The following is a 14,813-nucleotide window of genomic DNA, read 5'->3' as shown; positions in this document are numbered from 1 at the left end:
GCAAAAACAGATTCCGTATTCCTCAAAATGAATTAAAAAAGTGAAAATGTAAACATGCATTTACTCATCTTACTTGGGCAAAAACAGATTCAGTATTCCTCAAAATGAATTAAAAAATTGAAATGTAAACATGCATTTACTCATCTTACTTGGGCAAAAACAGATTCAGTATTCCTCAAAATGAATTAAAATAGTGAAATGTGAACATGCATTTACTCATCTTACTTCCTCAAAATGAATTAAAAAAGTGAAATGTAAACATGCATTTACTCATCTTACTTGGGCAAAAACAGATTCAGTATTCCTCAAAATGAATTAAAAAAGTGAAATGTAAACATGCATTTACTCATCTTACTTGGGCAAAAACAGATTCAGTATTCCTCAAAATGAATTAAAAAAGTGAAATGTAAACATGCATTTACTCATCTTACTTGGGCAAAAACAGATTCAGTATTCCTCAAAATTAATTAAAAAAATTAAATGTGAACATGCATTTACTCATCTTACTTGGGCAAAAACAGATTCAGTATTCCTCAAAATTAATTAAAAAAATTAAATGTGAACATGCATTTACTCATCTTACTTGGGCAAAAACAGATTCAGTATTCCTCAAAATGAATTAAAAAAGTGAAAATGTAAACATGCATTTACTCATCTTACTTGGGCAAAAACCGATTCAGTATTCCTCAAAATTAATTAAAAAAATTAAATGTGAACATGCATTTACTCATCTTACTTGGGCAAAAACAGGTTCATTATTCCTCAAAATGAATTAAAAAAGTGAAATGTAAACATGCATTTACTCATCTTACTTCCTCACAATGAATTAAAAAAGTGAAATGTAAACATGCATTTACTCATCTTAGTTGGGCAAAAACAGATTCCGTATTCCTCAAAATGAATTAAAAAAGTGAAATGTAAACATGCATTTACTCATCTTAGTTGGGCAAAAACAGATTCCGTATTCCTCAAAATGAATTAAAAAAGTGAAATGTAAACATGCATTTACTCATCTTACTTGGGCAAAAACAGATTCAGTATTCCTCAAAATGAATTAAAAAATTGAAATGTAAACATGCATTTACTCATCTTACTTGGGCAAAAACAGATTCAGTATTCCTCAAAATGAATTAAAATAGTGAAATGTGAACATGCATTTACTCATCTTACTTGGGCAAAAACAGGTTCATTATTCCTCAAAATGAATTAAAAAAGTGAAATGTAAACATGCATTTACTCATCTTACTTCCTCACAATGAATTAAAAAAGTGAAATGTAAACATGCATTTACTCATCTTAGTTGGGCAAAAACAGATTCCGTATTCCTCAAAATGAATTAAAAAAGTGAAATGTAAACATGCATTTACTCATCTTAGTTGGGCAAAAACAGATTCCGTATTCCTCAAAATGAATTAAAAAAGTGAAATGTGAACATGCATTTACTCATCTTACTTGGGCAAAAACAGATTCCGTATTCCTCAAAATGAATTAAAAAAGTGAAAATGTAAACATGCATTTACTCATCTTACTTGGGCAAAAACAGATTCCGTATTCCTCAAAATGAATTAAAAAAGTGAAAATGTAAACATGCATTTACTCATCTTACTTGGGCAAAAACAGATTCCGTATTCCTCAAAATGAATTAAAAAAGTGAAATGTAAACATGCATTTACTCATCTTAGTTGGGCAAAAACAGATTCCGTATTCCTCAAAATGAATTAAAAAAGTGAAATGTAAACATGCATTTACTCATCTTACTTGGGCAAAAACAGATTCAGTATTCCTCAAAATGAATTAAAAAATTGAAATGTAAACATGCATTTACTCATCTTACTTGGGCAAAAACAGATTCAGTATTCCTCAAAATGAATTAAAATAGTGAAATGTGAACATGCATTTACTCATCTTACTTCCTCAAAATGAATTAAAAAAGTGAAATGTAAACATGCATTTACTCATCTTACTTGGGCAAAAACAGATTCAGTATTCCTCAAAATGAATTAAAAAAGTGAAATGTAAACATGCATTTACTCATCTTACTTGGGCAAAAACAGATTCAGTATTCCTCAAAATGAATTAAAAAAGTGAAATGTAAACATGCATTTACTCATCTTACTTGGGCAAAAACAGATTCAGTATTCCTCAAAATTAATTAAAAAAATTAAATGTGAACATGCATTTACTCATCTTACTTGGGCAAAAACAGATTCAGTATTCCTCAAAATGAATTAAAAAAGTGAAAATGTAAACATGCATTTACTCATCTTACTTGGGCAAAAACCGATTCAGTATTCCTCAAAATTAATTAAAAAAATTAAATGTGAACATGCATTTACTCATCTTACTTGGGCAAAAACAGGTTCATTATTCCTCAAAATGAATTAAAAAAGTGAAATGTAAACATGCATTTACTCATCTTACTTCCTCACAATGAATTAAAAAAGTGAAATGTAAACATGCATTTACTCATCTTAGTTGGGCAAAAACAGATTCCGTATTCCTCAAAATGAATTAAAAAAGTGAAATGTAAACATGCATTTACTCATCTTAGTTGGGCAAAAACAGATTCCGTATTCCTCAAAATGAATTAAAAAAGTGAAATGTAAACATGCATTTACTCATCTTACTTGGGCAAAAACAGATTCAGTATTCCTCAAAATGAATTAAAAAATTGAAATGTAAACATGCATTTACTCATCTTACTTGGGCAAAAACAGATTCAGTATTCCTCAAAATGAATTAAAATAGTGAAATGTGAACATGCATTTACTCATCTTACTTGGGCAAAAACAGGTTCATTATTCCTCAAAATGAATTAAAAAAGTGAAATGTAAACATGCATTTACTCATCTTACTTCCTCACAATGAATTAAAAAAGTGAAATGTAAACATGCATTTACTCATCTTAGTTGGGCAAAAACAGATTCCGTATTCCTCAAAATGAATTAAAAAAGTGAAATGTAAACATGCATTTACTCATCTTAGTTGGGCAAAAACAGATTCCGTATTCCTCAAAATGAATTAAAAAAGTGAAATGTAAACATGCATTTACTCATCTTAGTTGGGCAAAAACAGATTCCGTATTCCTCAAAATGAATTAAAAAAGTAAAATGTGAACATGCATTTACTCATCTTACTTCCTCAAAATGAATTAAAAAAGTGAAATGTAAACATGCATTTACTCATCTTACTTGGGCAAAAACAGATTCAGTATTCCTCAAAATGAATTAAAAAAGTGAAATGTAAACATGCATTTACTCATCTTACTTGGGCAAAAACAGATTCAGTATTCCTCAAAATGAATTAAAAAAGTGAAATGTAAACATGCATTTACTCATCTTACTTGGGCAAAAACAGATTCAGTATTCCTCAAAATTAATTAAAAAAATTAAATGTGAACATGCATTTACTCATCTTACTTGGGCAAAAACAGATTCAGTATTCCTCAAAATGAATTAAAAAAGTGAAAATGTAAACATGCATTTACTCATCTTACTTGGGCAAAAACCGATTCAGTATTCCTCAAAATTAATTAAAAAAATTAAATGTGAACATGCATTTACTCATCTTACTTGGGCAAAAACAGGTTCATTATTCCTCAAAATGAATTAAAAAAGTGAAATGTAAACATGCATTTACTCATCTTACTTCCTCACAATGAATTAAAAAAGTGAAATGTAAACATGCATTTACTCATCTTAGTTGGGCAAAAACAGATTCCGTATTCCTCAAAATGAATTAAAAAAGTGAAATGTAAACATGCATTTACTCATCTTAGTTGGGCAAAAACAGATTCCGTATTCCTCAAAATGAATTAAAAAAGTGAAATGTAAACATGCATTTACTCATCTTACTTGGGCAAAAACAGATTCAGTATTCCTCAAAATGAATTAAAAAATTGAAATGTAAACATGCATTTACTCATCTTACTTGGGCAAAAACAGATTCAGTATTCCTCAAAATGAATTAAAATAGTGAAATGTGAACATGCATTTACTCATCTTACTTGGGCAAAAACAGGTTCATTATTCCTCAAAATGAATTAAAAAAGTGAAATGTAAACATGCATTTACTCATCTTACTTCCTCACAATGAATTAAAAAAGTGAAATGTAAACATGCATTTACTCATCTTAGTTGGGCAAAAACAGATTCCGTATTCCTCAAAATGAATTAAAAAAGTGAAATGTAAACATGCATTTACTCATCTTAGTTGGGCAAAAACAGATTCCGTATTCCTCAAAATGAATTAAAAAAGTGAAATGTGAACATGCATTTACTCATCTTACTTGGGCAAAAACAGATTCCGTATTCCTCAAAATGAATTAAAAAAGTGAAAATGTAAACATGCATTTACTCATCTTACTTGGGCAAAAACAGATTCCGTATTCCTCAAAATGAATTAAAAAAGTGAAAATGTAAACATGCATTTACTCATCTTACTTGGGCAAAAACAGATTCCGTATTCCTCAAAATGAATTAAAAAAGTGAAATGTAAACATGCATTTACTCATCTTAGTTGGGCAAAAACAGATTCCGTATTCCTCAAAATGAATTAAAAAAGTGAAATGTAAACATGCATTTACTCATCTTACTTGGGCAAAAACAGATTCAGTATTCCTCAAAATGAATTAAAAAATTGAAATGTAAACATGCATTTACTCATCTTACTTGGGCAAAAACAGATTCAGTATTCCTCAAAATGAATTAAAATAGTGAAATGTGAACATGCATTTACTCATCTTACTTCCTCAAAATGAATTAAAAAAGTGAAATGTAAACATGCATTTACTCATCTTACTTGGGCAAAAACAGATTCAGTATTCCTCAAAATGAATTAAAAAAGTGAAATGTAAACATGCATTTACTCATCTTACTTGGGCAAAAACAGATTCAGTATTCCTCAAAATGAATTAAAAAAGTGAAATGTAAACATGCATTTACTCATCTTACTTGGGCAAAAACAGATTCAGTATTCCTCAAAATTAATTAAAAAAATTAAATGTGAACATGCATTTACTCATCTTACTTGGGCAAAAACAGATTCAGTATTCCTCAAAATGAATTAAAAAAGTGAAAATGTAAACATGCATTTACTCATCTTACTTGGGCAAAAACCGATTCAGTATTCCTCAAAATTAATTAAAAAAATTAAATGTGAACATGCATTTACTCATCTTACTTGGGCAAAAACAGGTTCATTATTCCTCAAAATGAATTAAAAAAGTGAAATGTAAACATGCATTTACTCATCTTACTTCCTCACAATGAATTAAAAAAGTGAAATGTAAACATGCATTTACTCATCTTAGTTGGGCAAAAACAGATTCCGTATTCCTCAAAATGAATTAAAAAAGTGAAATGTAAACATGCATTTACTCATCTTAGTTGGGCAAAAACAGATTCCGTATTCCTCAAAATGAATTAAAAAAGTGAAATGTAAACATGCATTTACTCATCTTACTTGGGCAAAAACAGATTCAGTATTCCTCAAAATGAATTAAAAAATTGAAATGTAAACATGCATTTACTCATCTTACTTGGGCAAAAACAGATTCAGTATTCCTCAAAATGAATTAAAATAGTGAAATGTGAACATGCATTTACTCATCTTACTTGGGCAAAAACAGGTTCATTATTCCTCAAAATGAATTAAAAAAGTGAAATGTAAACATGCATTTACTCATCTTACTTCCTCACAATGAATTAAAAAAGTGAAATGTAAACATGCATTTACTCATCTTAGTTGGGCAAAAACAGATTCCGTATTCCTCAAAATGAATTAAAAAAGTGAAATGTAAACATGCATTTACTCATCTTAGTTGGGCAAAAACAGATTCCGTATTCCTCAAAATGAATTAAAAAAGTGAAATGTGAACATGCATTTACTCATCTTACTTGGGCAAAAACAGATTCCGTATTCCTCAAAATGAATTAAAAAAGTGAAAATGTAAACATGCATTTACTCATCTTACTTGGGCAAAAACAGATTCCGTATTCCTCAAAATGAATTAAAAAAGTGAAAATGTAAACATGCATTTACTCATCTTACTTGGGCAAAAACAGATTCCGTATTCCTCAAAATGAATTAAAAAAGTGAAATGTAAACATGCATTTACTCATCTTAGTTGGGCAAAAACAGATTCCGTATTCCTCAAAATGAATTAAAAAAGTGAAATGTAAACATGCATTTACTCATCTTACTTGGGCAAAAACAGATTCAGTATTCCTCAAAATGAATTAAAAAATTGAAATGTAAACATGCATTTACTCATCTTACTTGGGCAAAAACAGATTCAGTATTCCTCAAAATGAATTAAAATAGTGAAATGTGAACATGCATTTACTCATCTTACTTCCTCAAAATGAATTAAAAAAGTGAAATGTAAACATGCATTTACTCATCTTACTTGGGCAAAAACAGATTCAGTATTCCTCAAAATGAATTAAAAAAGTGAAATGTAAACATGCATTTACTCATCTTACTTGGGCAAAAACAGATTCAGTATTCCTCAAAATGAATTAAAAAAGTGAAATGTAAACATGCATTTACTCATCTTACTTGGGCAAAAACAGATTCAGTATTCCTCAAAATTAATTAAAAAAATTAAATGTGAACATGCATTTACTCATCTTACTTGGGCAAAAACAGATTCAGTATTCCTCAAAATGAATTAAAAAAGTGAAAATGTAAACATGCATTTACTCATCTTACTTGGGCAAAAACCGATTCAGTATTCCTCAAAATTAATTAAAAAAATTAAATGTGAACATGCATTTACTCATCTTACTTGGGCAAAAACAGGTTCATTATTCCTCAAAATGAATTAAAAAAGTGAAATGTAAACATGCATTTACTCATCTTACTTCCTCACAATGAATTAAAAAAGTGAAATGTAAACATGCATTTACTCATCTTAGTTGGGCAAAAACAGATTCCGTATTCCTCAAAATGAATTAAAAAAGTGAAATGTAAACATGCATTTACTCATCTTAGTTGGGCAAAAACAGATTCCGTATTCCTCAAAATGAATTAAAAAAGTGAAATGTAAACATGCATTTACTCATCTTACTTGGGCAAAAACAGATTCAGTATTCCTCAAAATGAATTAAAAAATTGAAATGTAAACATGCATTTACTCATCTTACTTGGGCAAAAACAGATTCAGTATTCCTCAAAATGAATTAAAATAGTGAAATGTGAACATGCATTTACTCATCTTACTTGGGCAAAAACAGGTTCATTATTCCTCAAAATGAATTAAAAAAGTGAAATGTAAACATGCATTTACTCATCTTACTTCCTCACAATGAATTAAAAAAGTGAAATGTAAACATGCATTTACTCATCTTAGTTGGGCAAAAACAGATTCCGTATTCCTCAAAATGAATTAAAAAAGTGAAATGTAAACATGCATTTACTCATCTTAGTTGGGCAAAAACAGATTCCGTATTCCTCAAAATGAATTAAAAAAGTGAAATGTAAACATGCATTTACTCATCTTACTTGGGCAAAAACAGATTCAGTATTCCTCAAAATGAATTAAAAAATTGAAATGTAAACATGCATTTACTCATCTTACTTGGGCAAAAACAGATTCAGTATTCCTCAAAATGAATTAAAATAGTGAAATGTAAACATGCATTTACTCATCTTACTTGGGCAAAAACAGATTCAGTATTCCTCAAAATTAATTAAAAAAATTAAATGTGAACATGCATTTACTCATCTTACTTGGGCAAAAACAGATTCAGTATTCCTCAAAATGAATTAAAAAAGTGAAAATGTAAACATGCATTTACTCATCTTACTTGGGCAAAAACCGATTCAGTATTCCTCAAAATTAATTAAAAAAATTAAATGTGAACATGCATTTACTCATCTTACTTGGGCAAAAACAGGTTCATTATTCCTCAAAATGAATTAAAAAAGTGAAATGTAAACATGCATTTACTCATCTTACTTCCTCACAATGAATTAAAAAAGTGAAATGTAAACATGCATTTACTCATCTTACTTGGGCAAAAACAGATTCAGTATTCCTCAAAATGAATTAAAACAGTGAAATGTAAACATGCATTTACTCATCTTACTTGGGCAAAAACAGATTCATTATTCCTCAAAATGAATTAAAAAAGTGAAATGTAAACATGCATTTACTCATCTTACTTGGGCAAAAACAGATTCAGTATTCCTCAAAATGAATTAAAAAAGTGAAATGTAAACATGCATTTACTCATCTTACTTCCTCACAATGAATTAAAAAAAGTAAAATGTAAACATGCATTTACTCATCTTAGTTGGGCAAAAACAGATTCCGTATTCCTCAAAATGAATTAAAAAAGTGAAATGTAAACATGCATTTACTCATCTTACTTGGGCAAAAACAGATTCAGTATTCCTCAAAATGAATCAAAAAAGTGAAATGTAAACATGCATTTACTCATCTTACTTGGGCAAAAACAGGTTCATTATTCCTCAAAATGAATTAAAAAAGTGAAATGTAAACATGCATTTACTCATCTTACTTCCTCACAATGAATTAAAAAAGTGAAATGTAAACATGCATTTACTCATCTTACTTGGGCAAAAACAGATTCAGTATTCCTCACAATGAATTAAAAAAGTGAAATGTAAACATGCATTTACTCATCTTACTTCCTCACAATGAATTAAAAAAAGTAAAATGTAAACATGCATTTACTCATCTTACTTGGGCAAAAACAGATTTAGTATTCATAATTATTCATTCATAAAATTCATCATATTTTTCTACCTCATATTGCTGCTATTTAAATACCCTGTACAACGTTTTGCACATTCTTTTTGCACATTCATATATATATTTATATTTTTTTATCTTTTATTTTATTCTCTTATTTTTTCTACTTTTCTTTTCTTTAATATCTGTATACTTTATAATTGCACTGTCCTTGGAGCGGACCTGACCTACATTTCACTGCTGGTTATATCCTGTATAATTGTGTATGTGACAAATAAAAATCTTGAATCTTGAAGTATTCCTCAAAATGAATTAAAAAAGTGAAATGTAAACATGCATTTACTCATCTTACTTGGGCAAAAACAGATTCAGTATTCCTCAAAATGAATTAAAAAAGTGAAATGTAAACATGCATTTACTCATCTTACTTCCTCACAATGAATTAAAAAAAGTAAAATGTAAACATGCATTTACTCATCTTACTTCCTCAAAATGAATTAAAAAAGTGAAATGTGAACATGCATTTACTCATCTTACTTGGGCAAAAACAGATTCAGTATTCCTCAAAATGAATTAAAAAAGTGAAATGTAAACATGCATTTACTCATCTTACTTGGGCAAAAACAGATTCAGTATTCCTCAAAATGAATTAAAAAAGTGAAATGTGAACATGCATTTACTCATCTTACTTCTTCAAAATGAATTAAAAAAGTGAAATGTAAACATGCATTTACTCATCTTACTTGGGCAAAAACAGATTCAGTATTCCTCAAAATGAATCAAAAAAGTGAAATGTGAACATGCATTTACTCATCTTACTTGGGCAAAAACAGATTCAGTATTCCTCAAAATGAATTAAAAAAGTGAAATGTAAACATGCATTTACTCATCTTACTTGGGCAAAAACAGATTCAGTATTCCTCAAAATGAATTAAAAAAGTGAAATGTAAACATGCATTTACTCATCTTACTTGGGCAAAAACAGATTCAGTATTCCTCAAAATGAATCAAAAAAGTGAAATGTGAACATGCATTTACTCATCTTACTTGGGCAAAAACAGATTCAGTATTCCTCACAATGAATTAAAAAAGTGAAATGTAAACATGCATTTACTCATCTTACTTCCTCACAATGAATTAAAAAAGTGAAATGTGAACATGCATTTACTCATCTTACTTGGGCAAAAACAGATTCATTATTCCTCAAAATGAATTAAAAAAGTGAAATGTAAACATGCATTTACTCATCTTACTTCCTCACAATGAATTAAAAAAGTGAAATGTGAACATGCATTTACTCATCTTACTTGGGCAAAAACAGATTCATTATTCCTCAAAATGAATTAAAAAAGTGAAATGTGAACATGCATTTACTCATCTTACTTGGGCAAAAACAGATTCATTATTCCTCAAAATGAATTAAAAAAGTGAAATGTAAACATGCATTTACTCATCTTACTTCCTCACAATGAATTAAAAAAGTGAAATGTAAACATGCATTTACTCATCTTACTTGGGCAAAAACCGATTCAGTATTCCTCACAATGAATTAAAAAAGTGAAATGTAAACATGCATTTACTCATCTTACTTGGGCAAAAACAGATTCATTATTCCTCAAAATGAATTAAAAAAAGTGAAATGTGAACATGCATTTACTCATCTTACTTGGGCAAAAACAGATTCAGTATTCCTCAAAATGAATTAAAAAAGTGAAATGTGAACATGCATTTACTCATCTTACTTGGGCAAAAACAGGTTCATTATTCCTCAAAATGAATTAAAAAAGTGAAATGTAAACATGCATTTACTCATCTTACTTCCTGACAATGAATTAAAAAAGTGAAATGTGAACATGCATTTACTCATCTTACTTGGGCAAAAACAGATTCATTATTCCTCAAAATGAATTAAAAAAGTGAAATGTGAACATGCATTTACTCATCTTACTTGGGCAAAAACAGATTCATTATTCCTCAAAATGAATTAAAAAAGTGAAATGTAAACATGCATTTACTCATCTTACTTCCTCACAATGAATTAAAAAAGTGAAATGTAAACATGCATTTACTCATCTTACTTGGGCAAAAACCGATTCAGTATTCCTCACAATGAATTAAAAAAGTGAAATGTAAACATGCATTTACTCATCTTACTTCCTCACAATGAATTAAGAAAGTGAAATGTGAACATGCATTTACTCATCTTACTTGGGCAAAAACAGATTCAGTATTCCTCACAATAAATTAAAAAAAGTGAAATGTAAACATGCATTTACTCATCTTACTTGGGCAAAAACAGATTCCGTATTCCTCAAAATGAATTAAAAAAGTGAAATGTGAACATGCATTTACTCATCTTACTTGGGCAAAAACAGATTCCGTATTCCTCAAAATGAATTAAAAAAGTGAAAATGTAAACATGCATTTACTCATCTTACTTGGGCAAAAACAGATTCCGTATTCCTCAAAATGAATTAAAAAAGTGAAAATGTAAACATGCATTTACTCATCTTACTTGGGCAAAAACAGATTCCGTATTCCTCAAAATGAATTAAAAAAGTGAAATGTAAACATGCATTTACTCATCTTAGTTGGGCAAAAACAGATTCCGTATTCCTCAAAATGAATTAAAAAAGTGAAATGTAAACATGCATTTACTCATCTTACTTGGGCAAAAACAGATTCAGTATTCCTCAAAATGAATTAAAAAATTGAAATGTAAACATGCATTTACTCATCTTACTTGGGCAAAAACAGATTCAGTATTCCTCAAAATGAATTAAAATAGTGAAATGTGAACATGCATTTACTCATCTTACTTCCTCAAAATGAATTAAAAAAGTGAAATGTAAACATGCATTTACTCATCTTACTTGGGCAAAAACAGATTCAGTATTCCTCAAAATGAATCAAAAAAGTGAAATGTGAACATGCATTTACTCATCTTACTTGGGCAAAAACAGATTCAGTATTCCTCACAATGAATCAAAAAAGTGAAATGTAAACATGCATTTACTCATCTTACTTGGGCAAAAACAGGTTCATTATTCCTCAAAATGAATTAAAAAAGTGAAATGTAAACATGCATTTACTCATCTTACTTCCTCACAATGAATTAAAAAAGTGAAATGTAAACATGCATTTACTCATCTTACTTGGGCAAAAACAGATTCAGTATTCCTCACAATGAATTAAAAAAGTGAAATGTAAACATGCATTTACTCATCTTACTTCCTCACAATGAATTAAAAAAAGTAAAATGTAAACATGCATTTACTCATCTTACTTGGGCAAAAACAGATTTAGTATTCATAATTATTCATTCATAAAATTCATCATATTTTTCTACCTCATATTGCTGCTATTTAAATACCCTGTACAACGTTTTGCACATTCTTTTTGCACATTCATATATATATTTATATTTTTTTATCTTTTATTTTATTCTCTTATTTTTTCTACTTTTCTTTTCTTTAATATCTGTATACTTTATAATTGCACTGTCCTTGGAGCGGACCTGACCTACATTTCACTGCTGGTTATATCCTGTATAATTGTGTATGTGACAAATAAAAATCTTGAATCTTGAAGTATTCCTCAAAATGAATTAAAAAAGTGAAATGTAAACATGCATTTACTCATCTTACTTGGGCAAAAACAGATTCAGTATTCCTCAAAATGAATTAAAAAAGTGAAATGTAAACATGCATTTACTCATCTTACTTCCTCACAATGAATTAAAAAAAGTAAAATGTAAACATGCATTTACTCATCTTACTTCCTCAAAATGAATTAAAAAAGTGAAATGTGAACATGCATTTACTCATCTTACTTGGGCAAAAACAGATTCAGTATTCCTCAAAATGAATTAAAAAAGTGAAATGTAAACATGCATTTACTCATCTTACTTGGGCAAAAACAGATTCAGTATTCCTCAAAATGAATTAAAAAAGTGAAATGTAAACATGCATTTACTCATCTTACTTGGGCAAAAACAGATTCAGTATTCCTCAAAATGAATTAAAAAAGTGAAATGTAAACATGCATTTACTCATCTTACTTGGGCAAAAACAGATTCAGTATTCCTCAAAATGAATCAAAAAAGTGAAATGTGAACATGCATTTACTCATCTTACTTGGGCAAAAACAGATTCAGTATTCCTCAAAATGAATTAAAAAAGTGAAATGTAAACATGCATTTACTCATCTTACTTGGGCAAAAACAGATTCAGTATTCCTCAAAATGAATTAAAAAAGTGAAATGTAAACATGCATTTACTCATCTTACTTGGGCAAAAACAGATTCAGTATTCCTCAAAATGAATCAAAAAAGTGAAATGTGAACATGCATTTACTCATCTTACTTGGGCAAAAACAGATTCAGTATTCCTCACAATGAATTAAAAAAGTGAAATGTAAACATGCATTTACTCATCTTACTTCCTCACAATGAATTAAAAAAGTGAAATGTGAACATGCATTTACTCATCTTACTTGGGCAAAAACAGATTCATTATTCCTCAAAATGAATTAAAAAAGTGAAATGTAAACATGCATTTACTCATCTTACTTCCTCACAATGAATTAAAAAAGTGAAATGTGAACATGCATTTACTCATCTTACTTGGGCAAAAACAGATTCATTATTCCTCAAAATGAATTAAAAAAGTGAAATGTGAACATGCATTTACTCATCTTACTTGGGCAAAAACAGATTCATTATTCCTCAAAATGAATTAAAAAAGTGAAATGTAAACATGCATTTACTCATCTTACTTCCTCACAATGAATTAAAAAAGTGAAATGTAAAAATGCATTTACTCATCTTACTTGGGCAAAAACCGATTCAGTATTCCTCACAATGAATTAAAAAAGTGAAATGTAAACATGCATTTACTCATCTTACTTGGGCAAAAACAGATTCATTATTCCTCAAAATGAATTAAAAAAAGTGAAATGTGAACATGCATTTACTCATCTTACTTGGGCAAAAACAGATTCAGTATTCCTCAAAATGAATTAAAAAAGTGAAATGTGAACATGCATTTACTCATCTTACTTGGGCAAAAACAGGTTCATTATTCCTCAAAATGAATTAAAAAAGTGAAATGTAAACATGCATTTACTCATCTTACTTCCTGACAATGAATTAAAAAAGTGAAATGTGAACATGCATTTACTCATCTTACTTGGGCAAAAACAGATTCATTATTCCTCAAAATGAATTAAAAAAGTGAAATGTGAACATGCATTTACTCATCTTACTTGGGCAAAAACAGATTCATTATTCCTCAAAATGAATTAAAAAAGTGAAATGTAAACATGCATTTACTCATCTTACTTCCTCACAATGAATTAAAAAAGTGAAATGTAAACATGCATTTACTCATCTTACTTGGGCAAAAACCGATTCAGTATTCCTCACAATGAATTAAAAAAGTGAAATGTAAACATGCATTTACTCATCTTACTTCCTCACAATGAATTAAGAAAGTGAAATGTGAACATGCATTTACTCATCTTACTTGGGCAAAAACAGATTCAGTATTCCTCACAATAAATTAAAAAAAGTGAAATGTAAACATGCATTTACTCATCTTACTTGGGCAAAAACAGATTCCGTATTCCTCAAAATGAATTAAAAAAGTGAAATGTGAACATGCATTTACTCATCTTACTTGGGCAAAAACAGATTCCGTATTCCTCAAAATGAATTAAAAAAGTGAAAATGTAAACATGCATTTACTCATCTTACTTGGGCAAAAACAGATTCCGTATTCCTCAAAATGAATTAAAAAAGTGAAAATGTAAACATGCATTTACTCATCTTACTTGGGCAAAAACAGATTCCGTATTCCTCAAAATGAATTAAAAAAGTGAAATGTAAACATGCATTTACTCATCTTAGTTGGGCAAAAACAGATTCCGTATTCCTCAAAATGAATTAAAAAAGTGAAATGTAAACATGCATTTACTCATCTTACTTGGGCAAAAACAGATTCAGTATTCCTCAAAATGAATTAAAAAATTGAAATGTAAACATGCATTTACTCATCTTACTTGGGCAAAAACAGATTCAGTATTCCTCAAA

General features: G+C 28.9%; 1 protein-coding gene across 1 annotated transcript in view; it reads right to left on the bottom strand.

Annotated features, from left to right (window-relative positions):
* LOC306874923 (gamma-glutamyl hydrolase-like) overlaps nt 1-14,813 on the bottom strand; it is a 50,217-nt gene that overhangs the window by 3,117 nt on the left and 32,287 nt on the right. The window lies entirely within an intron of this gene.

This window comes from Barbus barbus (assembly GCF_936440315.1).
Source record: "Barbus barbus genome assembly, chromosome: 9".
Lineage (NCBI taxonomy): Eukaryota > Metazoa > Chordata > Actinopteri > Cypriniformes > Cyprinidae > Barbus > Barbus barbus.
Note: the sequence above shows the minus strand (reverse complement) of the source record. Positions and strands in the feature narration are given on the sequence as shown.